The sequence below is a fragment of the Euprymna scolopes genome, chromosome 46, assembly GCF_053919585.1.
Source record: "Euprymna scolopes isolate OS-2025 chromosome 46, ASM5391958v1, whole genome shotgun sequence".
Taxonomy (NCBI): domain Eukaryota; kingdom Metazoa; phylum Mollusca; class Cephalopoda; order Sepiida; family Sepiolidae; genus Euprymna; species Euprymna scolopes.
The window spans coordinates 65,387,429-65,399,518 of record NC_136527.1 but is presented as its reverse complement, the minus strand read 5'-3'; the positions used below and the strand labels follow the sequence as shown (position 1 = coordinate 65,399,518).

Below are 12,090 nucleotides of genomic sequence, written 5' to 3'. Positions count from 1 at the left end.
TAACAAAGTTGATAGCATTAATAATACAAAATGTAGTTTTTATTATTTTTTTTTTTTGCGATGGTCGTTAAATTATGTGCATTTCTTTCGGAGGGGGGAGATTCTACCTTTTAAAGCAATTGCATTTGATTTTATGACTTTGCCAGAAAAAAAACATTATTACATACTTTTGTGTCATGTATATAAGTTCTAAAAATAACAAAAATCAGTAGAAAAATAATTGCAAGTAAAACTAGAAATTTTCGAATTAGCGATTTTATCATAAATTTTAACGTTTTGCAGTTGGAGATTTGACAATTTGCCAAACTGACTTATCCTCTTGCTTTTTTCCGTCCATTTTGTCCCCAGTGTTAGTCTGTTCGAGTTTTACTGAAAAATAGCTCTAGCACATCTACTTAATATTTATTTTTGGATAATTTTGTGAATTAATACTAATTTCAACATGACATGTAAGTACGTAATAATGTTTTTCTCTGAAACACATTTGATCGAAAGTTCATTACATTACTTAGTAAAACTTGCGGAGTATGCGCTGTTTTACAGTTGTGGTAAATATGGACATTTAAATTTCCTTCTATTTTAATCTTTTTTTTTTATTATTATGCCCCTAAAATGAAAGTAATCGATAGAATAACATTCAACAATAGTATTTTTTATTTATAAAAAAACTAGACTACCCGTGACCCGTTGGGTCAGTATGTTACCTTAGCTATGGAATTAATGTATGAGCATGACACTTATGGCGTAAAGAAAAGTTTTTTCTTAGTAGAAACATTTCTATGAAAGTATATTAAAATGAAAAAGAATATAGATAGATTTCTATGAGTTGTTCTGTTTATAATTGTTTATTTAAAAAAAAAATCTTACAGCCATTGAATTATAAGTGGTTTGTCATACTTATAGGTAAATGTGCACTGACTTGATACCATAATACTTAAAGTTAAATTCAAATTTTGATATATCGTTTAATTTAAACAGGAAAAAACAATTGGGATGCTGAAAACGTACACAGTAAAACAATACGTTGTAAAATGCTCTTATGGTTGTCAATGGGTTTAAGTAGATTTATTTGTAAGAAAATTGCGTTAAAATAACTTAAACGTAATACAGAAATGAACGATTTTAAAAAAGCAGAAAGTAGTAACAATTGTTTATTTGGATAATCTTAATGCGAAAAAAAAAACAATCGGGATGCTGAAAACGTACACAGTAAAACAATACGCTGTCAACGGATCAAAGTTGATTTATTTGTAAGAAAATTGCGACAGTATAGTTGCAATACAGAATTGTTGCAAAACATCCCCACCCTTCCCATGTTAAATAATAATTTTGAAATAATAACGTTAATATTTCAGTGCACAGGTCAAATTCTGCAAAAGTAGCAATTTGTATTTATTTGTTCACGCTGTTATGGGTTTATGTTTATGTATGCATGCGCAACCGAAAGTCATAAACTGGATGTTGAGTTACAAGGTCATTTGAATTTTATAGTTATATAGATTATATAAAAATAAAATTCTATTAACAAAAGCGAAATAATTTAAATTTTAAACAAAAAAATCAATTAGGTCTACTTTCTTTTTTTTTTACATAAGTCCAACACACCGATCACATTGGAAATGTCGACCTTTATAGGGCTTCAGGTATGTTTAAAACAAATAAACACTCCAACTTTCCTATGTTAAGAACAGCTTTCGAAATAGATTTGCTACTCTCCAATAATGGATGTAGGGATTTTTTTTTATTTTCTATTATTTGTAATCATTCTATTTTATTTGCATAACTTATATCAACAAATATTTTTTGCACAGGAATTTCCTTACGGCTTTTGTAAATTTTTATTTTTAAAAAGGATGGACGGTAATTTTTTTTACACCAGATTTCATTAAAATTATTTTTTACTAGATTTTTAAAATTGTTTATTTCTATAAATTACAATATTGACTATGATTATTTGTCTTGTTAATAGTTGTATAATGCTACGTCACTACACTATTTGTCCAGCTCGTATTTTATGAAGTCACACAAAACCAATGACACCGAAGTAAAGAAAGAAATTTAACCTATTAATCTGCTGTGGAAATGTATAATCGATACATCAGTATGTATATCTAATGGAAGTAATAAAGACAGGTTTTCTATTACGGGCTATAAACTTCTTTACCTTTCTATGACTAACATGATGAATAAATAACTAAATCTAGTTTTTTAATACATTACTCTATTAGTAAAAATGTTTAATAAGCCAAGGTTTTGAAATCTGTTCGAAAAATAATCTTTCAGGTCGAGGAATAACATTTAAAAATGTTGATCTTTATTTTATTTTGACCTTTCACTTGTGAATAGAAGATCCTGCAGCGGCTGTGATATTTTTCTGTCCGGCCACGTGTTGCCTTTTTTGCCGGAAGTGCTGCCCGGACTACTGTGCAGATGTTCAAAATCCCCTTTTCTCCACACTCGATATGACAAAAACTTCCGTTTCTCGCATCAGGGCAAGATCTCGTCTTGTAATAGGAATAACATTTAAAAATGTTGATCTTTATTAAAGAACTGTTTTGGTTTCTTCAATTCCCATGGAACAATATGGTTCCGTTAGGATTTGAATACATGAATGATTATATTGCGACATATTCTTTCGATTTAGTTATTTCTTATCTAATACGTATAATTCTTTTTTCGACAAAATTATTCAGACATGTCGTTCCTGTATTGAACCAGCTTCTCTGCATCAAAAGTATTACAATAACCACAAACTGTTCATAGTTAAAAATGTTATTTAATAAACTTTTAATTACATCATATCTCATTTCTTTCTATACTATGTTAATCGTAAACGTTTTACTCAATAATTTACTGTTTAATTTGTGATGCAGATGTTGCAGGTCTAAATTAATACATTATGATGAACATTATATTTTTAGTATAGCAAGAAAGTCAAACGTTACATTAGTTTGTGCAGATTATAAAATTTTAGTGTTAAATATCTAATCGGTTTTTTTTCTATGTTATACATAAATGTTATTTTAAAAATAATTTCAAATTCAATAAATAACTTGATTTAAATCAAGAACTTTATTACTTTTTTATGTAATTTTTTATAATTTTATAATACTATTTTTTTTTTACAGATTACAGTTAAATTGGAAAAATTAAGATGGAATTTTTAAAAAATTGCTTCATTTTTCTGGACTGAGTGAACTGGAATTTTCTTATTTTAGAAATGATTGGACAAAGTAAATAAAATAATTTACATGAAAAGTTTATAGAAAAGCATTCACAAGGCATTATTATGAAAAATCTGTTGAATAAAATGCAGAAATAAAAAAATGCGTTGAATATAATAGAAAGGAATCATCATTGAAATATACAAATGCATGTGCATGAATTATACTTGTTTGTTAAGTATATTATTATTTTCACTCAATATTTATTTAAAATTACACATTTTTAAACAAAGGTGAGAAAACCTTATATTTGTGAATCGTGCACATAGTATCTTAAGTAACTTGAATCGTGCAATGACCATCTATCCATCCAGCATGGCCGCAGCCGACATTGAACTCACTACACGAGTTTGTAGTGCAATTCAAATCTCATCAGTAGCTGAACGCTTGATGCTTCGCCAAGGCTTTCAAGGATATTTTTATCATGACTCCATCACTAAATGGGGTTCCTACCATGACTTGAGAGAGGTCCATCTACCCTTGAGAGAAGGATAGACCGCACCAGTTTCTCAACCTAGTATTTTACTTTGTGGTACATACAGCGCCTCGCCTTCCCAAATTCTCATCCATCTGGTACTGACTAGGCTCAACGTTGCTCAACTTCTGTGATCTTATGAGAACCGGTGTGTAAACGTGATTGTATATAAATGCAATAATGACTGATTAAAAGAATTTTTAAAAAAATGGTGTTATTGAATATCATGTAATTGTGCAGTACATACTACATTACATTAAAAAAAAACTTTTTTAAATATAATGTAGTACACCATGAAAAATGTGATTATTTGAAAACGAACACTAGAGATTATTCTTTTGATGCGCAGTGTATTTTGGGAATTCTGACATTTTAAAAATACACGTGGAAGAGGAAAGTGTATTCATTTAAAGTGTTCTGCACAGCACTTTCGAGTATAACTGACTAATCTATTACCTTTAAAAACACATTATAACACATAATTTGTTAAGTCTTTGGCACAGACTCTTTTAGAATACAGATTAAAACACTATCGAGTGAAAGTATCAAACACCAATTAATATTTTAAATGACAATAAAATTTGCAAATGCATATGTATGAACTGTACTTGTTTATTTGCAGCTTATTATTTTCACTCAATATTAAAGTTACACATGTTAAAGCAGATGAGCGAAAAACTTTACACTTGTAAAATATTTCCTTTCTGAATAAAAAAACATAAATGCAAAGACACTGGAGATAAATCTTATTCTTGTGAAGTCCGAAACAAAATAATTGTAAGACTAGATTATCCTCACTAGCTTTTATACCAATTATTATTTCAAAAGAAACGAAGGGAAATTTGTGTGGCGCAATATTTTCGTCAATCTTTGAATTGACATATGAAGATAAAACCTGAGTTTTGTTTCAATAATTCACGTTTGAAAATGGAGATCCACGTTGGAGAGAAACTTCATTCTTGTGAAGTGTGTGGCGCGTCATTTTCAACCAAATCTCATTTAAAAAGACACATGCGAACACACACGGGCGAGAAACCTTATTCATGTGAAGTGTGCTTTACAGCATTTTCAATTAAGTCAAACTTAACATGTCATATGCGAACCCACACTGGAGAGAACCTTTATCATTGTAAAGTTTGTAATAAAGCATTTGCAACAAATTCTAATTTAAAAACTCACATGCGAACACACACCGGCGAAAAACCTTATTCATGTGAAGTTTGTAGCGCAACATTTTCAAGACGTACTAATTTAAATCTGCATATGCGAACACACACTGGAGAAAAACCTTATTCATGTCAAGTTTGCGGAAAATCATTTTCAGCAAATACTCATTTAAAAAGGCACATGCGAACACACATGGGCGAGAAACCCTATCATTGTGAAGTTTGTGGCGCATCATTTTCAATGAATTCAATTTTAAAATACCATATAAGAACGCACACTGGAGAGAAAGCTTACTCTTGTCAAGTGTGCAGTAAAAGGTTTTCTAGTAATTTTCAGTTAAAAACACACGTGCGAACACACACTGGAGAAAAACCGTATTCATGTGAAATTTGTGTCAAATCGTTTTCAATAAAATCAAATTTAAACTTACACATGCAAACACACTCTATTGTGAAACCTTACTCTTGTCAAATGTGTGAGAGAGCATTTTTGAGAAATTCCAATTTCAAAAAACACATGCGTACACACAGGAAAGAAACTTAAACATAAAATAATATAACTGCTATCAACCAGCTTGCAATGCCAGTAATAACATACAGCTTTGGTATCGTTTACTGGCCGCAAAAATACATTAATTGGCTAGATGTAAAAACACGGAAGCTAATAAAGCTCCATAAAATAATATATAGAAATCAGTGTCTAGCAAGACTGAATTCGCCCAGGGAAGAAGGAGGACTGGGGCTCTCAGAGATCAATCACCAACATAGGGCAACTATAGTGAGCACAAGCCAGTATCTGAAAAGCTTCCAGAAACACGCCCTCTCAATAGTATATGAACAACAAGAGACAAGATTCAGAAGAACAACACCAGTCACCCAGCTGACCAATCATTTTGGTCAGGGCTGTCTCACAGATGAGGATGAAGCACCAAACAAGCCTGCCACAGAAATAGCAAGAAGCGGCAGAAATATACCGAGACTTTCCAAAGGATGAACCTTAAAGAGTGGGACCAGCATCATCGTGCAAAGTATGTTTTGGGGGAACTCTCTCAGGAATACATAAACAAAGAAGTTTCCTTGAACTGGCTCAAGAGGGGAGCCCTCCACCACGATCAGGAAAGGGTTATAATGGATGTTCAAGATCAGGGATTTATGACCAGTGCATTCAAGAGATAACAGGTACAACTAATAACAACAAATGCAGGTTCTACCATACAGAATTGGAAATTGTAAGTCATCTAGTATTAAGTTGCAAGTTTCTTTTAGACAGCGAGACCTGATGAAGTATGTAAGTACCTCCACTGACCATCTGTAAAAAATTAAACATCCAGTGTAGCAGCAAGTCCTGGAAAGATTAACCTGGAAGAACACTTGGAAATGATTTATATGCCATTCATGACGACCACAGCCCTCTACCTTGAAAATGCTGTTGTGTAATCTGACATAGTTATATGGAATGTCAGAGAGAGTTGCAATCTTGGTTGAGTGAGTGTCCCTAATGATGGAGGTCTGAACAGAGCTGAAAGAGAGAAACAGACTAAATATAAAGGTCTCATGTATGATATGAAAAGAAACTGGAATCTTAGGGAGATATCAATCATAATAGTTATTATAGGTGCTACAGGGCTTATGAAGAAGAACCTGAAGTCCTACCAAACTAATATTCCTGGTGAACCAAGTGCAAAAGAAATCCAGACAATTGTCCAACAGGGAACAACGAGGATACTAAAAAGAGCTCTCGATTGGTTTCAATAAAAAGCACGAGAATGTTCACAACTGGTTTGGCTGTCACATACCCAGCATTTCGATCTTCAAAGAAAGAAAAGGAGAAAGCAGACATTGTAATATGGAACACGTCTGAAAGAACTGCGTTCATTATTAACGTCCCAAAATGACTGGCTTTAATAGAGCTGAACGGGAAAAGATAACAAAATATCAGAACCTCAAGAATGATTTAAAAACGGCCTCTTAAGAAAATCAACATCACATGCCAGTTGCGATTGGAGCAGTTGACCTAATGAAAGAAAACATTAAGAAAATCAACATCACATGCCAGTTGCGATTGGAGCAGTGGACCTAATGAAATAAAATCTTAAAAAATTCTTGGAAACAATTCATGGAAGATCAAGTTGGCACAAAATACAGATAGCAGCTATAAAAGGAACAGTGCATATTCTTATATCCCTCGTATATTAATTCAAATCATAATAAAATCAAGTGTTAACCTCAGGACTAAGCCCCTTGATCTCTTTAAACTAACCAAAACAAAATGATTAAAAAAGAGAGAAACACTACTCTTGCCAATTATGTGAGGCATAATTTTACTTTAAAAACACACGATAACATATTGAGGGATTATGTGTTGGCATCATTTATGGAAAGTTCTAATTTAAAAAACCCAAGATAACACATCATGGAGGCCAGAGAAAGAAATGTCATGCTGGAGACGTTTGTGGTAAATCATTTTTTATCAACTCTGATATAGGAAAGCACACTGGAGAGAAACGTTTTCCTTGTGAAGTGTGCAATTCAGCATTTCTGAATCATTTTGGTTGAAAAAGACACGAATTCATACTGGAGAGAAACCATATTCTTGTAATGTAAACATAGTTCAAAGTTTAAAACACGAAAACAACTCAATAAGAAAATGATGACCCTTGACAATTGAACTAATATGATACAGACGTTATAAAAGAATAAGACCTTATTTTTCTAACTAAATAAAAAACAATGAAAACTCATTATAAAATAATAAAATCTTATTTTGAAATAAGTAAAAGAATTTCATTAAAAACTATGCGATTGCACGGCAGTTTGTCCTTCATTCAAAAAAGTAACTTGATGCAATTTTATTTCTCTATCTTAAATATTTTCAAGATGCTTTATATTCTATTTTTTTAAATATTATTTTTAAAAAATCATGCATGCAGAATGGCAAGAAAAATTGTAAAATTTTTGACACGTCGTTTTCAATCAATGCCTAAAAAACTTTCTATTATAATTTTATGATGGACATTCAGGGAACACTATATTATTTTTTTATTAGCAGGGCCCGTTAATCAGCGTTGTCCAGTGGAAACATACCCCCTCAGTTGTTGTTGTTGTCAATTCCCAACGTCACAATATTAAGAATGGCATACGGAATAGACACGCCCATCCTCACCATGGTAAGAATGACTTTAGGAATAGACACCCCATTTTTGAGAGCGATTGTCAAAGTAATTTCCCAAGTTTAACCTTGATATATGTTGTCAGCATACCCTGCTGCAAAGACTATAAACCCAAAAAAAAAATATTGGAGAGGGGGCTATAATTCAATAACTTGAGTTATTTCTTCTGCACATCACACCAATAATTTCCTGAGTAAGTTTGACACTGTTGTCCAAACTTCCAACTTTCAAACTTGTATATCTGTAACGCAGCTCTGCTACTTCAACTTATTTCTTCAGAATCCAACTTCAAAATGAACATGCCCTCTAAAAAATCAACTCTCTTTTATCTCCACCCAGGAGCATCTAATCGGCATATCAGGTGGTAACATTGCAGGCATATAAAGAGATAAGGCAGCTATTTTTGTTTCTTTCTTCTTCATTCATTTCGTTCCACAACCGACCTGTTGAATTATACACACATGCTAGTTAGGTAAGTCACGAGTTTCCCTACACCCCCACTGATCTCATGATGACACACAGAGCAGGGGGGGGGTAGTCGTCTTTGTTGGGTACTTCTTCGAAGAATCGAAAGCAGCACTTCCTCATTGCCATCTTCCTCATTACCACCATTATTGCCACCAGTCTGTTCCATTATCCACTCTCGTTGTTCCATATGCTGTGTTTCACAATCAGGGCCAGGGGGCAGTATCCGTCTTTGTCGGGTACTCCTTCGAAGAATCAGAGGCATCACTTCCTTGGTTCCATCTTCCTCAGTATGTTCCATCATCCCCTCTCGTGGTGCTATAGGTGGTGTTTCACAATAACGGCGGGTAGGCAGTATTCGTCTTTCTCGGTGGTATTACTTCCTCATGTCCATCGTTCTCATCACTATTGCCACCAGTATGTTCCATCATTCCCTCATCTGGTTCTGTAGGTAGTGTTTCTATGCTCACCTGAAGGAGTAGTAGGCGATCAGGATCATCCCTGAACTGTATGTGATCTTCCTCATCGTCCTCAGAATCAGAAGAGGTATAACAGGGGTGGATATATTTTACATGACGTGGTACACCATCAATCAACATCAATCAACATGGTCTGAGGACATGATTTTATCTATTTTTCCTCTGTAAAATTTTACAGTACACCCAGCATTTGGGGGTTTTACCCAAACACGGTCTCCCACTTGATATGGTGTATTGACAACGCTAACCACTGATGGTGTGACATCAATTCCTTTTATACGCTATTTATAGCGGTAAATCCCATTAGCTGGTGCAGTTTCTGGTGTTGCATAGTCCTTTGGTGTCACATTATACCAGTACACAGCTTCTAGAAAAGAACACTGTATCCTGGCTACAATTCTTTTACTGGTGCGGTGACACCGCTCTGCTATACCGTTACCTTTGGGAAAATATGCACATCGTTAATGCATTCTAATTCCCCATTCCTGCATGAATTTCTGAAATTCTTGACATCAAAACGTAGTGGCGTTATCAATCAGAATTTCAAGCAGGGCACCACGTTCAAAAAGACAGCTCTCAACTGTCGTATAATGCTAGATGCAACCTGTTGTGTCAACAGGCGCCATATCGTGAAACGTGTCGGGCCACAATCTCTCAAGGTAAAAAAATGCTTGCCCTCATATTGCGTTACATCCATTCGTACTCGATACCAGTTGTCCTCAACCTCAAGCTTCCCTTTTTGCCATTGGGACGGTACTGGATCAATTCGCTGACACTCTTCACATAAGCGTATAGCTGCCTTGATTGATGCTCTTGTAGTTGAAGGAAACACTCTTCGGACAAAATATATGGTCCTCCCAATACCAAGATGTCCAGATGTATTGTACAGATCTGATCAGGTGTTAATTGGTCTGTTACGGTCGCGCATGTCTGTTGTGGAGGATCAGATCCCTGCCTCATTACATCAATCCATCTCTTTGGTACTCTAGTCAAGCTATCAGCCAAATTCTGCATTCACAAAACTAAGGTAATGTCCACCAGCGATCTGTATTTGTCAACTAGACGCTTTATTATTGCCAGTCTCCTTCGTACTAACATCTCACTTGCAGCTCTAGTCTTAACTCGAGCCTTTCCAGTCAAGGTGTCGGTCATCCAGTAGTAAACACACAATGAGTCAATGTGGAGATGCCGAACCTTAGCCTGCTATTGCAATGCAAGATTAAGCCCTTTTTATGTGGCATCAAGTTCTGCCAAATTTATATGCCGAGCAAGTATGATAAACGGTAAATTATATTGAACAAGTATGATAAACTGAAAATTATATTGAACAAGTATGATAAATGGAAAATTATATTGAACAAGAATGATAAACTAAAATTATATTAAACAAGTATGATAAACTAAAATTATATTGAACAAGTATGATAAACTGAAAATTATGTTGAACAAGTATGATAAACTGAAAATTATATTGAACAAGTATGATAAACTGAAAATTATGTTGAACAAGTATGATAAACTTAAAATTATATTGAACAAGTATGATAAACTGAAAATTATATTGAACAAGTATGATAAACTGAAAATTATATTGAACAAGTATGATAAACTAAAATTATATTGAACAAGTATGATAAACTAAAATTATGTTGAACAAGTATGATAAACTAAAATTATGTTGAACAAGTATGTTAAACTAAAATTATGTTGAACAAGTATGATAAACTGAAAATTATATTGAACAAGTATGATAAACTAAAATAATATTGAACAAGTATGATAAACTAAAATTATGTTGAACAAGTATGATAAACTAAAATTATGTTGAACAAGTATGATAAACTAAAATTATGTTGAACAAGTATGTTAAACTAAAATTATGTTGAACAAGTATGATAAACTGAAAATTATATTGAACAAGTATGATAAACTAAAATTATATTGAACAAGTATGATAAACTAAAATTATATTGAACAAGTATGATAAACTAAAATTATATTGAACAAGTATGATAAACTGAAAATTATATTGAACACGTATGATAAACTGAAAATTATATTGAACAAGTATGATAAACTAAAATTATATTGAACAAGTATGATATACTGAAAATTATGTTGAACAAGTATGATAAACTAAAATTATATTAAACAAGTATAATAAACTAAAATTATATTAAACAAGTATGATGAACTAAAATTATATTGAACAAGTATGATAAACTAAAATTATGTTGAACAAGTATGATAAACTGAAATTATGTTGAACAAGTATGATAAACTGAAATTATGTTGAACAAGTATGATAAACTGAAATTATGTTGAACAAGTATGATAAACTGAAATTATGTTGAACAAGTATGATAAACTAAAATTATATTGAACAAGTATGATAAACTAAAATTATATTGAACAAGTATGATACACTAAAATTATGTTGAACAAGTATGATAAACTAAAATTATGTTGAACAAGTATGATAAACTAAAATTATGTTGAACAAGTATGATAAACTAAAAATATGTTGAACAAGTATGATAAACTGAAAATTATGTTGAACAAGTATGATAAACTGAAAATTATATTGAACAAGTATGATAAACTGAAAATTATGTTGAACAAGTATGATAAACTTAAAATTATATTGAACAAGTATGATAAACTGAAAATTATATTGAACAAGTATGATAAACTGAAAATTATATTGAACAAGTATGATAAATGGAAAATTATATTGAACAAGTATGATAAACTAAAATTATATTAAACAAGTATGATAAACTAAAATTATATTGAACAAGTATGATAAACTGAAAATTATGTTGAACAAGTATGATAAACTGAAAATTATATTGAACAAGTATGATAAACTGAAAATTATGTTGAACAAGTATGATAAACTTAAAATTATATTGAACAAGTATGATAAACTGAAAATTATATTGAACAAGTATGATAAACTGAAAATTATATTGAACAAGTATGATAAACTGAAAATTATATTGAACAAGTATGATAAACTAAAATTATATTGAACAAGTATGATAAACTAAAATTATGTTGAACAAGTATGATAAACTAAAATTATGTTGAACAAGTATGTTAAACTAA

General features: G+C 32.0%; 1 long non-coding RNA gene across 1 annotated transcript in view; it reads left to right on the top strand.

The window, feature by feature from the left end:
• The window catches only part of LOC145271458 (uncharacterized), an 18,078-nt gene extending 13,646 nt beyond the window's left edge, over window positions 1-4,432 (top strand). Inside the window, exon 2 of the long non-coding RNA XR_013865886.1 lies at window positions 3,129-4,432. This is a non-coding gene — a long non-coding RNA (uncharacterized LOC145271458). The remainder of the gene's footprint in view (window positions 1-3,128) is intronic.
• The last annotated feature ends 7,658 nt before the right edge of the window (window positions 4,433-12,090 follow it).